We start from the raw sequence: 19,727 nt of genomic DNA, 5'->3' as shown, positions 1-19,727 counted from the left end.
TACACTGGCCTGCAGTGTCTTTTTTAAAGTTAAATTAGTCTCTGAGAGAAAGGGAGAGAGGGATGTAACATCCACACTGATGCACAATCACAGATACCCACAAGGCACGCCAAATGCTGCCTGCCACCACAGCCTAATGGCTATCTTGTCAGTGAGCTTTGCTCCCAAAGCAAAGAAAGTGCAGTGCGTGTTAAAGTAAAGCTATTCTAGAATACTAGGATATTTAGAATACGTAACATTTTATACTGACATACAAAATTTATTATTCCACTTAATTGTGCAATGTAACTAGAATGTTTGGAAGCTAATCTGTCTATTTTGGAAACAGCAGAACTTCCAGATCTTGATGTAGGAAATCACATTCCAAGCAATAACAGTAAGTGTGTGTCAGGCATGAGTAAGAAAGTCTAAGAAAACAAACCAAATCAAAAGCAGACACAGTTTCTCTTTTGGATAGCCGTGTTTTCAGCATTTCCAAAGGATTTTCCTTTAGTGAGTAAGTTTCTTTTATCCAATTTGAGATGGTATCTCTGTAGACTAAAGTTCATTTAACATTTACAATGTTATGTTACAGCATACGTATCATCCATGGGGTCACATCCTCCTTGCTATTAGTACATGCTGGGTGTTTACAGACTTGGGAAGTTCAGGTTTGCTATGGAGAAACAACTGAGTGAATGCTCACACAAGCACCAACGCTGAGTTCTGTGCTGGACCAAAGAGATGCACATTAGTTGTAATTGGTATTTTCAATTAAATGCTGCAGAACAGCGCTGAGAACAGACAACATGCAACTCTTTGTTCTTGTCCTGCAGCCAGGGCCATGGAGCAAGGTTTGAAATCAGAGGACAGGTTCCTGAACAGATGGGACACTGCTCCTTCCATATTTTTTCATGCATTTAACTGAAAATAAAAGGAACAAGTAGCAACTATTTTTTTTTTTTAATATATACAAAAAAAAAAAAAGCAATAGAAAATTATGAGACCACATAAGGACAAAAGGGGGGAGGAACAGAGAGAAGTTCATGACCTTGATGGGAAATGCCTTTATCTTCTCTCCCTTTAAATGTATGAACAGTACAGAATCAGGTTTTCCAGCAGTTGCACTACAACAGCTTCTGAGTGCAACTCAAAGCCTAAAGTACCTGTGGTTAGAAACTTCATCCAAGGCAGATTAATTCCAGGAAGGCAGCATATTATTATCTTCATTAGGAAAAGCTTTAATTATCCAAACCCCAAACCCCGTAAAGGTTTAACACTGAAAGTACATGACTAACAGCATTTATTTTCTCCCTCTCATGTTAAAGAGTTTGAGAGGGATCAAACCAAATAATATCATCATGTGAAGAAAACACTTCTACCAATCCACTTAGAACATTCACTGTAACTTCTTAAATGCTTTTTCATTAAGTTAGGAAAGTGTTCTAGTAAGAATGCTGACAGGAAAAGGGCAGATTCTGATTTACAACCAAACCCACAGAGAACTGGGATCTGCACCACAAGAAGTTGTTTAGTTTAAAAACACCAGAGGAAATCCCAGTTTTCCTATGACTGAGCTCCACTTCAAATGCAGACACGATTCTGGCCTTAGCATAGGTTGACTCCTTTCAGGGAGTACAAAACCTTCCAAAACAATCCATTTTGAACAAATAACAACTGTTGCTGGAATGTCTGTAGCATTCAGGCAGATGTAAGCTGTCTGGAAAGCACAGTGAGCATTTATAACTTACATTTATAACACACACTGAAAAAAAACAACAACCAACCAACCAAACTGAGCTGAATAAATACATCAGTTATTAATTACGACCCATCTCTGGAAGGGAATTTAATCAATATCTCATAGTCTTCATTCCAGTACTGGAACTCAGAGCCTATACAAAAAAAAAGAAACTACAGAAAGCCTGAGAAATACAGCATTGGCAGAACACAGCAGCAAGCTGAACACAGCACACAAGCAGTGCACACTCAGCTCACTACAGTTTTTGATTTTCCATACATATCCGTGTCACACACGAGGAGGAGAGAATATTTCCAAGTAAGAGCCATCAGAATCTTTGGACTAATTACAACTTTTTGGACTTAGAAAGGCTGAAGGAAGAAAAACGAAGGGAAATGATTCAGTGTTTACATCATATTGGTGTTGCTTTTTTTTATTTATAAAAGCAAACACTGCCAATATTACTGCAAGTTTTTCACAGTGGAAAAAAGTACACAGGGTCCAAATTTTGTTCCCTTTCACAGTCACATTTCTACATATTTTCCTCTTACATAATTTTGTACGTCAGGGGGCAGTGAAAGGCTCCAGAGCAACGCCAGCAGGTGTCTGACGTACTTCCGTGCTTTGTAAATGCAATGCAGCTCCAAGTCTGAGAGTTTTCAAGAGCTCTTGCTTTGTCTGTACAGTGCAAATATAAGCACCTGTGTCTGAACAACCAGGGAGAGGGGGAAGTCAGACAGAGGGGATCCTGACACGAGTTTGGAGTCCCTGTTTAAATATATACATTCCAAAAGGCCTGTTCTGAAAATAACGCCTCCTATTTTGTGACGTTGGCCCACAGTGTCAGAGGCAGATGGTGGTGGCACAGAGGCTGAGCCTTCCTGCCAATATCCCATCCCATTCTGTTGTGTGGCAGAGGGCGGCAGAGGGACAGCCTGACAGAATGGTGTCTGACGTGGAAGTGAGGACGAAGCAAAAGGGTGGAACTGAATTCCTCCATATGGAAAACATGGCACCTGCTGCCAGTCATCAGCACTTGCAGAACATTTATGGGGACCAAACAATGGCTGTGAGCACAGTGAGGGGTGGGCGGTGCGTTGCAGCGGTGGTGGCACAGAGGCACCTCTGCTAGTGCAGACTTTGATGAGCAAGGCGTGCAGGTGTTTGTTCTTTGCTGGCAAAGGTGCACAGCTAATGGTGGTGACTATGTTGGAAAACAAAGTTTTGTAGCTGAGAATTTGTTCTATCAAGTGGCATTTTTATGCTGTTTGTATCTCTTGTAGTTTCCATGGGAATAAATAGGAGGCATTACTTTCAGAGCGACATACATATTTGAAATAGCAAGAATAAATATAGTATTAGGAAGTTTTGCTTCTCTTACTGCTGCCTGGGAGAAGAAACAAGCAGTGAATGCAATGATTTACTTAGTAACTAAGCAAAGTTCACATTTATTTTTAGTGTCAAGAAAAAAAATCATTACTGTTTTAGTGCCTCAGGACCTCCATACACTGAACATCAATCAAAAAAATTCAAATCAATCTGTAAGAGTCAGCTGGCAGACACCTATCAGCAGGACTTGCAGCATTGCTGTAGCAGAAGCCAGACCAGCTGAGCTTACCCTGTATTTCCGAATTATCTCACAGACTGGTGTGAAACTGTCTCTCCTAATCTTTACAGGACAGCAAGCAAATATTTAATGAAAGGATAAGACTTGTTTGTGTGCCCCAAAGGCAGAGAACATAAAAGGTTGAGACGTGATTTCACAACTGAGAACCGTCCACTGAGCACACACTGAATTAGGAAAGAATTTCCTCTAGGCCTACCTCTGTTCCTTCTGCCTCATTCAATTCTACCCAGAAGCTGCACTGTAAATCCCTCGGCTCATTCACTCCAGCGCGTCCAGCTGCTCTCAGCCTGTACTGGTCATGCTGCAACCTGATCCATCACAACCTGATCCAGCATATGAGGCTTTGAGTCAGTCCACTTTATATTCTGCTGTACTGTGTGTGCCAGCACTCAGTTTAACTGAAGTTAAAGCAATTTGTGTGTGTGTGTGTGGTTAAAGATGGAAAGGCAACCTTTGGTTTTGTTGGCATTCTTGCCAAGGGAAGTGAACATGGTATGGCTTGCTGGCTTGAACAATTGGTATTTCAGAAGAGGATGGAAAACAGTAAACACTCAAAAATTACTGATATTACCTCAAAACTCCTGTAACATCTACAAAACATACCCTGTCTAAAGGGTACAAAAATTGAAAACAAAAATGAAAGCACACACTCTGTACTCCTAAAGAAGCATTTCAGCCTGACTTAAACATCCGAATGTACACCCAAACTCAGGCATGATGGCAAATGTTACTCGTACTCCTGTGTTTCAGCAGCAGAGCTGTGCAATGGTAGCATTTCGCCCAGCTTCTGAAAACAAGCACACAGAAAGGCAAGCAGTATGACCGAGGACAAATTTCAGAGGAGTGTGGCAATGGAAGTTCTCCTAAAGCTTTATAAACAGTTGATGTAAGAGAATGCACAGAGCAGCCAGTCCTGAATCTGTGCTTTGCTACACCATCACTTTGCAATAGAAAGGCTGTGACTTACAAGGCCCAAGGACCCAACTAGTGCAATTTATCTTTGGTTTGTTGTTGTTTTGTTTACAGCAGTGAATTGCTTTGCAACAACATAGAAGTGGTAGACTGTCCAAAAATTGTTGGATTACGTGGTCTAGAAGATCAGATCAGTTTGTCACAAACAAAAAGGGCTATTTTCCACATTGTCGGCTTCTTGCCAGAACCTTCAGGCAAAAACACAAACACTGCCCTTGAGAAATTCTATAACCCTACTCAAGTAATCTAATAATTCTTATTAAAACCAGCTTCATAAATTACAAAAATAAAAAGTTTTCCTGCTTCCTTCACCAAATGAAATTCATGTCTCCTTTGAGTACAGGCAAGTCAAACTTTTGGAAGACGTCCTCTTTTTTTAGGAGATCAACTGCTTTCTTCAGCCTTGTTGAATTGCACAGCATTGCTGATGAAACAGGTACAAAAACACTGAACATCCATACTATTCTGTGTAGATCTGCATCACAGGCTGTTTCTGCAGTTGTGTAAAATATGGAACTACAAGGAAACATTAAAGTCTAATTTTTATAACCATGTTTGTTTAGAACTCCCATGTTCAAGGGTGATTCTAACTTGAAAACATGATTGAAGACACTGACTGCAGGCCAAAGAAAGACACTTGGGCTGGAAAAGGGAGAAGTAAAACAGTGCAAAAGCACAAATGAAACTCCGCACTGCACTTGATGACATTCCCACTGTTTTGTATGGAGTATGGGTATCAGAAAACTGGCACGCTGTTAAGTCAAGCTGTTGTACTTGGCATCAGAAGGGACCAGCCTCACTGCCACAGGTGACTTCCTTCAGGTGGCTCCTGGAACTACACTGCCAGATCTCCTCACACAGCACTGAGGGGCCAGGCTGATTTTGCTTTTGTTAAGGGTGGGAACACCCATAACAAAGTGAGAATTCATTCAGAGCTGTTTTTTTTTTAAATAAGGAAAAGTTAAGAACTCAGTTTTGCTGTATTTTCAAGTTATATATGGTGTTCTACAGCCTTCAAAGTCAGATGTAGTGTTCTTGTTTCTGTAATAGCAACAAACGTGTGGTGGGGTGTTACTGCACAAACACAAGTTACATTTGTACTTCCTAACTACTATCTTGCTTCCGACAGAGAAATCATTATTGATAGTACAGATTAATTATTAATGCTTGCTTGGTGGCCCCACGTTTGGTATGTTAGCTAACACCTGGGCAGCACAACCTGTAAGAAATTGTATGTACTCCTGTGGTAATGCACTAGAAAAATATCAAGTAAAGCAGCATTTCCCAATACAAAATACAGTAGGAATATGAATCTATTTCTATGTAAGAACAGAAGTTAGGAGAAAGTGAATATCGAATCTTTTTTTTTTTTTTAAATTTTAAATATGATTCAGCTGATACATTCGCTTGACAAAAGCTTAGTAATGTGAACAGAGGCAAGCTGGTTGCTGACAGCTACTTCCTACATTTATACATTTCCTGAAATGGATCAGCATTGCTCTCTAATAACCTTTTTGTGAATGGAGCAACTCAAACATTAAAATGCCAAAGCGAACTCAAGTCCAGTCTGGCAGCCAAACTTGCAGCGTAAGGACAGATCAGAATCCCATCTTCAGTGCTCTAGTGAAGGACTGCAGGGAAATCAACCTCCCACACTCCACTGAAACCCATACACAACAACACACTGCAACAGCTTCTCCTTTTCACTGTCGTTACCCTGACAGATTATATTCTTTCTGAATGTCTCACCAACAGCAACTGTTGTGCAGTTTAAGACAGAGGTTCTACATAGCATTCCGTGTTACTTCAGGAAATCAGGCTGTAGTTTATTTGCAGTTTGAAGAAACTCTCTCCATGCAGATGTTCTGATACACAGATGACTGGGAGTGTACTTAAAAACGCATCTAAGAAAAGTGTTCCCACCCATGGCCTTTTGAGATGGAAGCCCCTGAGGTTTCAAGCATAAGCCATCTCTATTTTGCATTTTATTCTCATTGTGCAACTAGTTAAGCTTCTAATGAAAATGGACTGAGAGCCTTGGGAGCAAGCATGTTGTAATGTTTTGCACAGTATTTCTCAGTGAAAAAAATTGGTGATGTCCTCTGTCTGTTTAAGGAATTGAATTTTACCGTGGTCTTAATTTTAGCAAAGTTTTAGCATAGTGTATTGATTGGTACATGGTGAACCCACTTCCTAGTCAGACATACCTAGATTCATATTTACATTTCCTTCACCTTTACATCCACTGCTAGAATTCACAGAGAAAGATTTAGCTAAGACAGAGCTTCACGCAGTAATTTTCACTCCTTTTATTCTCAATGTTTTGCTATGGAGTTTGCTTTCTGCTACTTCCATGCTGTGCTTTGTGACAGGCAGATCATTAGGGTACATTTCTTCTAATAGAGTTATTTGCAACTCAAGAATTTATTCTTACATATGGAAGATCTGGGGGTGTAGTCTGGAGATGAGCTGTACTTAAACAATAAATGGAACATACACCAGTTTAGTCAAAGAAGTTGTGGGTTTTACACGTCAGCAGTGGTGTGTGCATTTTCTACCAAGTAAGGCAGTCTTACCGACTAACTGTATTGTAACAGTTGCTTGATGACCAAACATATTTCAATATATTTTATCTTATAAAGTAATATGCAGGTTCAAGTTTTTAGATTTAACAGCTTTGAACACTGTTTTGCTCAATCGCTCTGAAACCACCAGAAGAGCAACAAAACCGAAGTGCTCCAAACACAAGTTTTTACCAAGACAGGAAAGTAAGGTAGAAACTATCACAGTTCTTAGAAAGTGTAACAGTAAAAATTAAAAAGGAAAAGAGACCCTGACAGTTTTAAACTGTGAGGGGTTTTGGTGTTATTGGTATTTTGCTTGATTTTATTAAAAACTTGGTCACACACACAGGCCATCTTTTAAAAGGCATAATAACATCTTACAGACATTAGCATGCCTGTTCAACATGTACAATTTCAGAGGCAGGCAGCTTTGGACGTTCTTAGTCCCAAATATCCAAGTAGGTTTTGTGATTGAGCAGAGGCCATACTTACAGGACTGGGTCAAGCACCACGTGCTCAAAGCAGAGACAGAACAGAGGAAGCCAGCGCTGCCAGGGAGGTGCGTGGCCATAGGATCACACCATTCACCTGCACTAGCACATTCTACCCCTCAGCATAACTTGTTAGCCTGGGACAGCCAAGTGCCAGCACAGCTCCATAGCTTCCTGAAAGACCTTGCTCGAGCCCTGCTGAGCAAAAATCTGCTTTTTAGATGTAAAAAAAGGGTCTGAGTCGCTATTTGCAATAGACCACAAATCTAAAATAAAAAAGGCTTGATGGCATGACTTGATATTTAGGTAACTGGATCGCTTTAAAAATGAATCGGACAGGAGTAACAACAGCAGCTATAAAAGTATGAAACTATTTGTACAGCCCTAAGCTAAAGGGACAGTAATACAGTCTTAGGCTTAATTTTTGAAGAAGCAAGGGGAGGAAACTGGCACTACTGACAATTCTTTCAGCTTATTTTTAGGAATGTTTTTCTTCTGAAAAAGTGAGAGAAAAATCCTTAATATGACACAGTGTATCACAGAAGCAATTTACTGCTAGCAAAAAAAAAAAAAAAAAACCCCAGAGTTTTATGTGCTAACAAATGCAGAAATACTCAGAAAGAAATACTGTGTTAGAATTTTCTCCATCAAAAATAGAGTCTCTGCTCTGAGTTTATCAGTATTTGGACAAAGCTCAGCGTTTCAGCATTTTGGTTAGTTAAGTGCCCGTTCCCCTGTTACCATCAGTCTGCGCACTGGCACACAAAAAACAATTCAGTCTTTACCTTTAATGCAACTGCAGTTCAATGTTTCTAGATGAGCAGGCAGATAAATTCATGAAAATCTGAAAAAGAAAAGTATGAAACAGTGAAAATTCTGGGCATCTCTGAGGTTATGGACGTATCTAAACAGAGCGTTTGAGCCAAGATTTTTTCTGGGTTGGTAACGCAAGCCTTGTCAGCTGTTTGTTGGCACTCATTTATACAATTGCAAAATAGTACCTGCTATTTGAAAACATGGAACAGTCTGATCTTGTACTTTACATCACAGGATGCCATGGAGAACTCATTACGATATCATTCTGAAGTGCTACATTTTCACCTAAGTTACACGTACTGAGGGCCGTCTGCTATCTGAAGTGCAGCTCGCTGCCACGCACTGGGCCTGACAAAAACTTCAAAATTTACTTTTGACTGAAAGTATCGTGACGTTATACTGCCTTTAATAGCCTCAGCGTTAAAGTTTTGGTAGCCCAGGATCCCAGTTTACCTTTCATGAGCTTATTAAGGGTAAATCTGGATAATGCTATCCATGTTACTGGAACATTTATCAGCTTTTTAGCTGAAAGTAAATTTATAAACTAGGAGATAATAGGTAACAAATCTATTAAACTGTTTTATCTGCCCGAGGAACAGTCTCCCAGAAGAATTCACTCAGAGAAACAGCCAACAGAGCCCTTATCCACTGTGGGCTTTCAGAGAATAAAATCACCCCCTCTTTCCCAGCCACCCTTTATATCTGGGCACAGATCCCAGTTCAGAGATGTAGCAAAACAAATGTTAAAACAGTGAAGAGTGCTCCTAAAATATAAAGTAGCACGGCGCACACACAAGCTGTGTGGGTCTCATTTCCATGCATATGTTCCAGAAGTTACGGTTCATGTTAAATGAGAATTGAACTTCAAACAATAGGATATATATATATTGTTATAGTGAACGTAGGCTACACCTGAGTAACTGCTATATTTTTACAGTGACAAATGGGGGGAGACAGACTGAGACTGCTCACCATCTGATTGTCTTTTTTATTGCTTAGCGTGATCTGCAAATAATGTTGCATTTGTTTCTGTGTATCAGATAACCTGTGTACGTGGTCATAATTCATCAAAGCACTTTTGAGCATGCACATAACAAGACCAGCTGCTTCCTAGAACAAGTTTTTAGTCTTAATTTACGTTAGACTAAAATTCCCAGGCTGTTTAGTACGTTGGGTTTTTTCCTGCTCAGTTTTATGAAACTATGAATTATTGTTATTTGAAGGCTTGTAAGAAAACTACGATCTAAAGACCAAGCGTCAGTGCAATACTGAGTGGCCTATACAGCTTCTCTGTTACCAACTGGAAGAGCAAGGATAACGTTTAATCCACAAACAGACTGAGTACTGACAGCCCTAGGATTCAAGTAATGCACTCACACGAGCTGGATGCTCTTTGTGGTGTTCCAGGGCATAATCTCGTACCCATTCCAACGCCCACTTTCTCACCCTGCTGTTATTACAAACAGCAACTTTAGCCTCACCATCCTCTTGTTCCCCACACAGATACAACTCATAACCAAAGTGCTTTTGACCAAGTTGTTTAAACACAGCAGAGCTCATAGAAATGCAAAACTATTTGCATGCCTATGGAATAAACAAAGAATCCATTTCCATCCATGCCATTCCATGAAAATTAAACACATATCTAGCTAACAGCGGCACAAAAACACAGCTATCCTACATGCAATAGGGAACCACACTGTGCAAGTACACAGCAGGAATCAGTTGTACATGCAGCTGCCTTTATGTAAAGTAATGTACCAAATAACCACTGGGCTACGAGGGACAGACAAACTGCTCCCTCCTCATTTCCTGCTTCTATGTCTGGTGGTGCCTGTGGTCTTTTGCACCAGACAGACTCTCTTGCTTCTTTTTCCTTTTTACTCCCCCCATACTGTTCCATCACTTGGCTGCCATTTGACATTACCCCTAGCTGCAGATTTGGCTTAGCTCTCTTTTAATGTAACATTCAAAGCTGTGGAAAACATTGTAAACTACACTCGACCTATGTAATATTGTGATTCTTTGAGCATGTTAAGTTTTCAGAACGTAAAAAGTGTCATGCTAAGAACAGAAAAGGGATCAGAGTATTTTGATACATACACAGTTGAGGCAAATTACATAACTGGATTCACAAAAATATGACTTCAGCATAATGGAGATTCTAACAGAGAAGTGAAAACAGAGCAATGAATTGCTGGTTCTCTGACAGAGTCTTCATGTTTGGGTTCATGGCAGCCAGCTCAATCCAAATCTAGTGTGATCTCACTGGGGGCGTTCCCTTGGGCAGCACATTTAGCAGCCAGGCACATGTGTGACTCTAAAGTCAGGTCAGTTACCTGAAGCAGATCCTCATGCAGCCAGACAGATGTGAGTACAGAGGAGGAAGTGGCAACCTCAGTTTAGTTCAGATGACACAGAATTAGTTGCACCTTTGCACTGTAGCTTTGTAAGCAAGTTAAACAAGCATAGAACAGCTACTGCTGAAACAAGCAGCTCTCACCCACTTTTGCTGTCTGCCCCTCACAGCAGGATGCAGGAGCGCCAGCTGCAGCCCCTGCAGGCTTACTGTGTTCATGGAAGTACTGTGTTAGAGAAAAGGTGCTGCAGTGTGATAACCAACCTGGTTGTTGTCTGGTACAGAATTAGCTGCTGACTACTGAACTGAGAATTTAAGCTACAAAAAGAATGCCCACATTCATAAGCCTTCACTTTAAAAGATCAACAAGAGACTGATTTTAGTTTCAAGCTCATCACGCTATGCTGAACCAAGCAGCATAAGTCATATACTCCAACGGTAGCTAAAGTAAGAAAACATCTAGGACAGGAATCAACAGGCGTGCCCGCTTGATGCTGTTGCCTGATATGGGTCTGAGCAGGCACACAATGCCCTGCACAACAGAACACTGTCCACAGCAGAGGTTTGGGGCTCCGCAACAAGAAAAGGACAAGCTGGAATATAATCACAGGAAAAGCTATTGGGTGTATCAATATTCTGTTTCTATCTGTAAAAATTTTTGTGCTAATGAGGCGTAATGAGGGTAAGAAAAATGTGCTTGCCTGAGCAGACTTGTAGAGAAAACCAAACACAGGTGTCAGCGTTGTTCTTCCTGTGATACATAAAGATTTTCTGACAGCCACAAAAGAAGTGCCTCAGGGCACACGTGTGCTCTGCAGAAACCATTTATTTGTTTCCTGCAGTTTCTCCTACATTCTTTTCCAAGAGACTGAATTGGGAAATAGAAAAGAAAGCGGCTTATTACAACAACCAGCACTGAACAAAGAAATTCTCTTTGTGAAATTGCATACCTAATTTCATACTTGCAATGTATTCAGATCTTCTCTGTGCTAATATTCTTCTACTTCCATGAGCAGAATCTGTGCAAACAAGGCCTTTAGGAAGGCTTAAGGGGCAGTCAGCAGGCAGGGCACTCATGCAATTACTTGACGTGCTGCTCTCCATTTCTGGCACAGGAGTTGAGTAGAAGGTGTATAATAATACAGCCCTGCTGACAAGCACAGCAAAGAGCCTGTGAATAAAGCAGTGCCACAGGGGATATCACTGAGAAATCACTTGTTCCCCAGGATGCTCTGTTCTGATCAGAATGTAAATAATTAGCTCAACAGAAAAATAGCATTAAAGGAGTGATTAACAGGATCTGTAGCTTCTTTGGCTCCTCTTCACATAGGCTGCTATGCCTAAGATTATCTATCCCCAGCACTGGAAGTAGTTCAGAAGAATCACATTATACTGAAGTATCTTGTTATAAGAATTCAAGTGCCTGCCTCAGATTTTGGCATGCCATTCATTCTCTGTTAAGATCCTCAAGAACAGCAAGATATGCCTAGAGCTACTCCAGGTAGACCTGTACAACCAGCACCAGAACAGTGTGCCCTGCCACACACAGAGTTCAGTATTAACAGCTTCACTCAGCTGTCAGGTGTGAGCATTTCATTGGTGAAAAACTGTTCTCTTGAACACAACAATGTTCCTGAGCAGCCTTCTGAGAACAAATTCAAGAATTTCATAGTCTCCCTTGGAGAAATGCTGCTCACTGACCAATCACTTCTCCAGCTTACCTGGGTAAGGTGATCGACTTCCAACCACCTTTCCAAAAGTAACTGGAAGGTCTTGAATTCTTCTTAAAACGCAGAACAGAATAACAGTAAACTGCCTATCATATTTACAATGCTAGTTATTATCAAGTACAAGCTATTGCAGTTGCTAATGGAGTTTTATTCTGTCCCACAGGCTTTGTGAAGATGGCAGCACCTGCAGGCACAGCCCCCAGGTACAGGACTGCTGCTGCACTAACTAGCCTCACTGCTCACATGTGGTGTGCTTATGGACTGCCAGGGAAGAACACACAGGTAGGAATCCTATTTAAAGAGACTACTACTACTCAAATTACTTATCTAAAGCTGCACAACAAAGCACAGAAAAACAGTTTTATAAACCAGACATCTAATTCCAGTAAGGGCAGTTGAAACTGGTTAGAGACACAGAAAAACACTCAGTTAAGTTGCAGTTCAGAATACATCTTATTATATATATACATATACATATATATATATATATGTAAATATATATATGTATTTTTTTTTTAAACCACAACCACAAGTGGTTTAAAAAGAGAAAAGAAAAACGTTGTTTCATTCTATGCAAGTCTACTGTTGTTTCTCCTAGAATCAAAGACATATATTAAGAAGACTTAAATTTAGAATGCTGAACAGTTAGGTAAGGCACCTGGCTAAGTGGAACAAGGACAGAGAATGCTGTATTAATACTGTTTTCTCTTGAAAATGGGTTGCACAGTATCAGAAGGTATCTCATAATAATAAATCATGCCTGTGGTACATGTCTAAGAAGAAATTCTGTAAAATACAACCATTAGCTGGACATTAACAACTTATTTTTTAATGTGTCGTCCATGCTCCTTCTGGAAGCAAAACACAATGCCTAAGTCTGAAAATGTCATGAGCAGCTATTTGTTATAAATATTTGTTATAAAACTGTTATAAATACATGTTGAAGAAATCTGCTGAACACAGGCATTCTTGTGAAGCGTAGAATTCACTTGCTATCTTTCCTATATGAAGTAGTGCTAAAAAAGAACATCGCAACGATTAGAATATTAACTTGGAAGTCTTTCCTTAGTAAAGGTGTTAAGAGCACAAGTATCAGAATGTAATGTGCTATTTTAAGCTTGTCCTTGTCGTGTCAACTTGCTTCTAATTTCACAGGCTAGATTATTTTTCCATTGCTACATGCATTAATAATTTAACTGCTGTACTACATCTATGCTAAAAAGCATTCCTGATCAGCGGTGAATGGAAGTAAGGGCATTTTCCTCACACACTAACAAAATCAATGAGCAAAATCCATGAGACAAACTAGAGCATCACACACAGTACAACAGGTGCACACGCAGGTATTGTGCTCTGGTTTTTAATGCTTAACAGCTGGTTTTGACAGGCAAATGAATTTATAATAAGAGGTAAAGAAATGTAAAGCTACTGCCTAACAGACAGATTACAAGTGTGCTTTTAGAAAAAGATGCTCAAGTGATGAAACAGTAACATAGTGAAGGGAATCCATAATCACATTTCTTTCAATACAGTGAAAGACATGGCAGTTCACTAGTTTCCCCCCTCGTGCTGGTATTTAGGTGTTAAGAGTCTCAAATATCAAGGGTTTGGGCTTGGACACTCTGAAGTCTGTAAGGCTGCCCAGGGAGGTGGTGGAGTCTCCTTCTCTGGAGATGTTCAAGACCTGCCTGGATGCCGACCTGTGCGACCTGCTGTAGGGAACCTGCTTTGGCAGGGGGGTTGGACTCGATGATCTCTGGAGGTCCCTTCCAACCCCTACAATTCTGTGATTCTGTGAATCATTGGTGGATCACTGTACTGGATCACCTTGGAGATAAAAAAATATCCCCTTGGAAGCCCAGTGGTCTCCCAGCTGCACAACATCCAATGATTTGATATTAATTGCACTAAGATCTATCATCAGTACTAAGATTCCTTGCAAAACACTTCACTGGGGTGAAAAGTACTTTTTGATTTCAACATAAAGTCCAAGTCCTCAGCTCTGTCTGAAGCAAGGAGGGAAGAGTTTCTTATGTCCTTCACCTTACAGAGCCATTAATCAACAAGCAAAGCAAATGTAACACATGCTGATTTTGTGATGCCACAGCATCGATAGGTCCACCCTCACTCCCATCATAAGCAACTCACACACACAAACTTTAAGAATAGTCCACTAAGTAAATCAGCATTCAGGCAACATGTTGGCTACCTGAAAATGTTTTCCCCCTTAACTCCATGCCCACAACCACATTTCCTTACACAGCTCCTCTATTTCCAAAGAACAACTGTGCAATCCAGTTTCCATGCTTAAAAATGGCTCATTGTCCCTCAGAGGTTTCTACCATTTAGTGTCACCTTAACACGTAAAATAACACCCTGGCAAACTGTACCAACACACTTCTCTCACGCATTCCTCACCAAATTTAACCTTTGCAGAAGTTCAGGTTCAAGCCAGCACCAACTTCAGTCTTGGCTCCAGAGCTGCTAAGAGCTGTGGCAGCAAATGTCCAAAGCAGCACAGCAGCCTGCAGAGTGGAAGGGTTTCCTATGTAGGGCAATAACAACAGCACAAGGAATCGCCACCCCCACCCATTCCTAACCTCTTCATCACACCCATGGCCAGATAAATCACGTTATGCTCATCTGGCGTATGATTAAAGCCATATCTTGCCATCAATATTGCAATGAAGTATTAGGTAGAAACTGATAGCTCTAAGAAGAAGGGAAAGAACATCTGCTGTAGCTTATTTAGGTTCTGTCCATTACTTTTGTTGATCTTGGCTGAGCAGGTCAATGCAGATCACATTAAGTACCTATTGTGAAAAAGAAAACTGAAACCACATCTCCTAAGCAATCCTGGCAACCAGTCAGCTTTCCTCTTTACAATGTAAGCCTTATTCTGTAAGTGTCTTTTAGTCTTGTATAAAACCTGTGAAAGCTCCTCACAGCTCCAGCATGTCCTGGCTGTCTGAGAGCCACCTGGGAGTCAGCCCCCAGAATGCAGAAAGCAACCTATGAGAAAGGGCCCCAGCTCCCCAGGCTTCATGCAGACCGCATGGCTCTGAGGAAGCAAAAGGGAGAAACCTGTCACGCCACTTCAAACGTGTCAGTTTCAGTGTGACACAAGTTAGCCTGTGAGCAAGTGGCCACAGAAGTAATTAGTGCTGTGCTCAGCTTTCATTTTTACATGCATGCCTACAGAGCTCAAGATTTTGAGGAAATATGCAGCTGCCAGTGAATTACGGACAACGGACAACCCTAGCTTCCTTTTCCCCTCAAATGGAAAAACAAGGAAAAACAATAACAAAGCATTAATAATTCCTGCCTGCAGTAAAGCAACAAAAAGAGACATCTGCAGATGTCTCTGTTCAGGGGAGTTGGACCAGATGACCATTAGAGGTCCCTTCCAACTTAACGATGCTATGAAACACTCCCTCTTAAATTTCCCCTTAGGACCTGCCCATTTCCCCAGGACCTTCCAGAAGGAAAGGTGACAGAGTGGCTGCTGCAGGGAGAGGAGGTGCGATGCAACTGAAACAAAGACAGCCTCAGTTGTCATTCCTTAGCTGCTGTAGGATACAAGGAAATTCAATGGTGTGTCTTCCTTTAAAAGGGTGTTCTCTGGACATTGTACCATCTAAGTAACAACCCAATACATGAACAGATGGAACAAAATTTAGGGAGACAAAAACTTCCATTTCTCCTGAAGACATCCATGTCCTGAAGCACAGTGAGCACACACTTATTGCATATTTCCCTTAATAAACTCCAAGTCTTTCTAGCTTAAATAATTTCTTATTAAAAACATTTCTCAGACCAACAAGCACTCAGTTACTGTTCAAGCTGAGTACAGTTTGGTCACAATAACTACCTTTGTATTAATGATTAACTTCAATAGACTGCATGTGTTTATTCGGTTTATACTACTGTTTAAATATTTCACCTGCATATCAGCTTCATTCAAAGTAGTGCAGCAGGGTGCATCTGTCTTACCAGGTGTGTATCCTGACATCACTCGGAACATATTTGTATCTAATGATTGGCCTCAGTTCCAGGGTTATACAAAAGGGCTGAAGCATAGCCTTCTTGTTAGAAAGGGGGACCACTGGTAATTTATTACACTGAGAACTGATCAGTGTTGGGTTGCTCAGACACTGGGCAACGCTGCCATTCGCTCACACAGTGCTCCCAGTACAGCGTTACTGATAACAGAAGGGAAGGTTCCATGAGATGCAAACCATCAGTGCCCAGCCATGGGAACCTCACCACAGCATTCACCCCAGGGCTGGGGGCAGGAAACCAGTCTCGTCCATTTTAAATGTAAACAATGGCATAGTTGAAGACCACAGTGAAGGGAAACTGTCAAATACAAAGAAGTGAGAAGGATGTTAAAAACGCATGGTTAGTAGAATAACTTTGATGTGGGAATAATTAAGGCTTTTGTAGCGGTGTATTAAAGGCAAATTTCAGATGAAAAACCAGAAAGAAAGGAAAAGTCATATTTTTCCAAAACTAGGGAACTCTTAGAGATGGTTTTTGTTTGTGAGGAAATATCAGCTTGGGGATCTGCTTGTTTAGAAATTAGGATTTTTCACACGTCAGCAGAGAAAAATAACGCACACATATAATTACTGCAGTCAGTCAGAGATGGCAAATCCTAACATCTCAAGCACAGAACCTAAAATATCATAGAATCATGTGTTTCTTATTGCTCTCTGCAGCTTTGTGTGTCAACTTCTGCACTGGGAATTGGCAAGGCTATAAATACAAATTTGCCTTTAATATTAATTGACAAAGCATGCCACACTTGCATTTTTTATGCTGCAACAGTCCAAAGGGAAAAAGAAAGCAAAGTGATAACGAGGTAATATCTTCAGCCTGATGATCACCGCTTGCAGCCGTCAGGTTCCTCACACAATTCCTAACTCGCACCAGGCTCCTGCACACCCTCACCCTACAGAGCAAACCCTACGGGCCGGGCTCAGCAGTGAGAGCACAGAACCCCTCAGCCGCCCCCTCGCCATCCTTTAGCCGATGCTCCCACGCCATCAAACAGAACACGCGCTGCTCGCAGCCACGAATCACAGACAGCCCGGGCCGCTGCGCGTGCTACATCAGCATCAGACCACATCCCGAGCCGGCCCCTTTTCTGCATCGGCAAGGGGGGGCGAGGGAGGAGATAACGCTGCCGGCGGCCTCGGGCAGGCCCGCAGCCCCGGCACGTCCAGCACAGCCCTGGACGCGGCGCTGCGAAGGGCCGCCCTGCCTCCGCGTAACCCCGCGTAACCCTTGCTTCCCCTCAGCTGACCCGCCCAGCCGGGCAGGGCTGCGGCCCCACCCCGCCCCGAGCCCCGCGCCCCGGCGCCGAGCCGTCAGCCCGCGCCCCTCACCTCGTCCCCCCGGGCAGCAGGCAGGGAGCGGCCCCACCTCGGCCCCCCGACCGTTACTCTGCGCCGCGTGCGCTCACCTCAGCTCAGCCCACCCGGCTTCGGCCCCGCGCTGCGAGCGGAGCGAGCGGCTCTAAAATGGCTGAGGGCGGGAGGGAGGGGAGAAGGCTCGGCGAGGGGAAGCGAGAGGAGGAGGAGCGAGCCCCCGCGCCGCCGTGCCGCCAGTCCTCCTCCTCGCTGACGCGCCGCCCGGAGGCGGGGGGCGGGCGCGGGTCGGGGCCCCCGGTGCTGCGAGGCCGGGGCGGAGCGCCGGTGCTCGAGACCTTCACCGCGCCGAAATCTGGGGCTCGGATACCGCCAGGATGAGCCGAGGGCCCTGCGGGCACTTGCTCTGCGAGAAAAGGGTTTCACCCGCAGCTCTGACGGAGCGGCTGGGATTACTCACAGCGCGGATCACCGAGCCAGAGGCCAGAAATATCCCCGTGATTCACGCAAAAGTTTGCCGGTGGCCGTGCGTGTCTGTTGCTTCCACGCACAGAATATTGCCGTCAGGGAGACGGAGCCACATCTCAACGTGTTAAGAAGGGAAAACGTGTCCTGCTCTCATCAGAAGTCCGGCATGGTCCTCCCTCACCCCATATGGAGTGGGACAGGATGTGTGAGAGATGGAAAAGCTGGCAGTGGCTGTATTTGGTAACAAGTGCTTGTTCTATAAAAGACAGAGCCTGGCAGAACTAGCAGCTCCTGGCAGCAGCAGAATGTGCAGTGTGGGTGTTGCGTTTGGTGGTTCTTACAGAAGCAAAGGGTGCATCACTTCCTTGCGTGGAGGCTGAGCAGTGTGACTGCGGGTTTTGCTTTGTGTGGGCCACCGGATTTTTAGGGCAGTGCATCATTGCTCTCACTTTGTTGCAATTTGTTTCAAACCTCATTGTTTACTTTATTGTCAGGTCATCGCTAATGTAGGGCTGTGCAAGATGCCTCAGGGCAGATGTGCTCTGTGCAGTCTAAATATTTTTTGATCTAACCTTTCTGTATGAAGGAAAGGTCAGGCAAACAATCTTACAGACTTGCTACAAACTTTCTTTTTTCTTTCTGCCAACTAAAACAGATGCATTGGCTTGTTCTCCAGTTCCTTTTCATAGCGTGTGAATGGCTAAGAGAACTATTTTATACCTCCTGTCCGCTTAAGTTTTGAGTTAATGAAGATAGGTAGGAAGCATGGCAGGCAAAGAAGCATGTTTTGTCTGTACGTGCTGAAAGCCCCAGGATGGCTGTGCGAGGTCAGAACCAGGACCACACTGTGCAGCTGCTGCTCCCAGCAGTGGCCAGTAATCTCTGAGGAAGGAAATGAAGTCTGCAGCTCAGTCATTTGTAGCTAAAAGTAATATATCCCTGCCCTTGCCAGACAACTTAGTGGAAGAAAAACCCAATTGCTTTCTTAATCTCTACAGGCTTCTGACATCCACAGCCTGATGCAGTCCCACAGTTTGTGTTCAAGCACTGTGAAAACCAACCCTGTATGTTTCAAGCCTTCTGCGTGGTATTTCACCATAGGATAATCACAAATTTGTTTGAATTGACAGGGACCCTTGAAGGTCATCTAGTCTGACTATTCTACAGTGAACAGGGACAACTACATCTCAGGGTGCTCAGAGCCTTTCCACTTGATATTCCTTGACTTTTATGCTAATTAACCATGAATTATCATTGTCTCTGTACCCTTTTCATGCCACTCCTTGTTCTGTAGATATGCACCACGTTCCTTGCACTGCTGCACTGTCAACTTTCCCTCTGGGATGACAGGCCTACTGCTCTCCAGGTGCAGTGCCACAGTGTTTCAACCAGATTCAAGCTGGGTCTTCCATCTCTTCATGTCAGATCTTCTTACTCCCACATCAATTTTAAGCACTCTGGGCTGTGCCTTCCTGCTGACTACAGATCTTTCTTCACACCCTGCCAAAAGGAGACCTCAGCAGGCATGGGACCTCAGAAAGCTCATCTCGGCCCTTGGCAAGCGTGCCCAGGCATGTGTGCCACAGAGAGAAGGTCTGGGGATTCCTG

At 42.8% G+C, this 19,727-nt stretch overlaps 1 protein-coding gene across 7 annotated transcripts in view; it reads right to left on the bottom strand.

Moving 5' to 3' along the window:
* The window catches only part of ACSL4 (acyl-CoA synthetase long chain family member 4), a 35,066-nt gene extending 16,934 nt beyond the window's left edge, over positions 1-18,132 (bottom strand). For 5 of the 7 annotated variants that reach the window (XM_048959232.1, XM_048959231.1, XM_048959226.1 and 2 more), the window contains exons 1-2: positions 17,747-17,849; positions 8,160-8,218 (exon numbers count right to left, since the gene is read on the bottom strand). The gene's annotated coding sequence lies outside the window, so the exon portion shown is untranslated. Of the gene's footprint in view, positions 1-8,159; positions 8,219-17,669; positions 17,850-18,111 lie in introns of those variants that run through there. The other 2 variants (XM_048959228.1, XM_048959227.1) reach the window with 2 other exon arrangements.
* Between the last annotated feature and the right edge of the window lie 1,595 nt (positions 18,133-19,727).

This window comes from Lagopus muta, chromosome 13, assembly GCF_023343835.1.
Source record: "Lagopus muta isolate bLagMut1 chromosome 13, bLagMut1 primary, whole genome shotgun sequence".
NCBI classification, from domain to species: domain Eukaryota; kingdom Metazoa; phylum Chordata; class Aves; order Galliformes; family Phasianidae; genus Lagopus; species Lagopus muta.
This window is presented reverse-complemented; position numbering and strand designations above follow the sequence as displayed.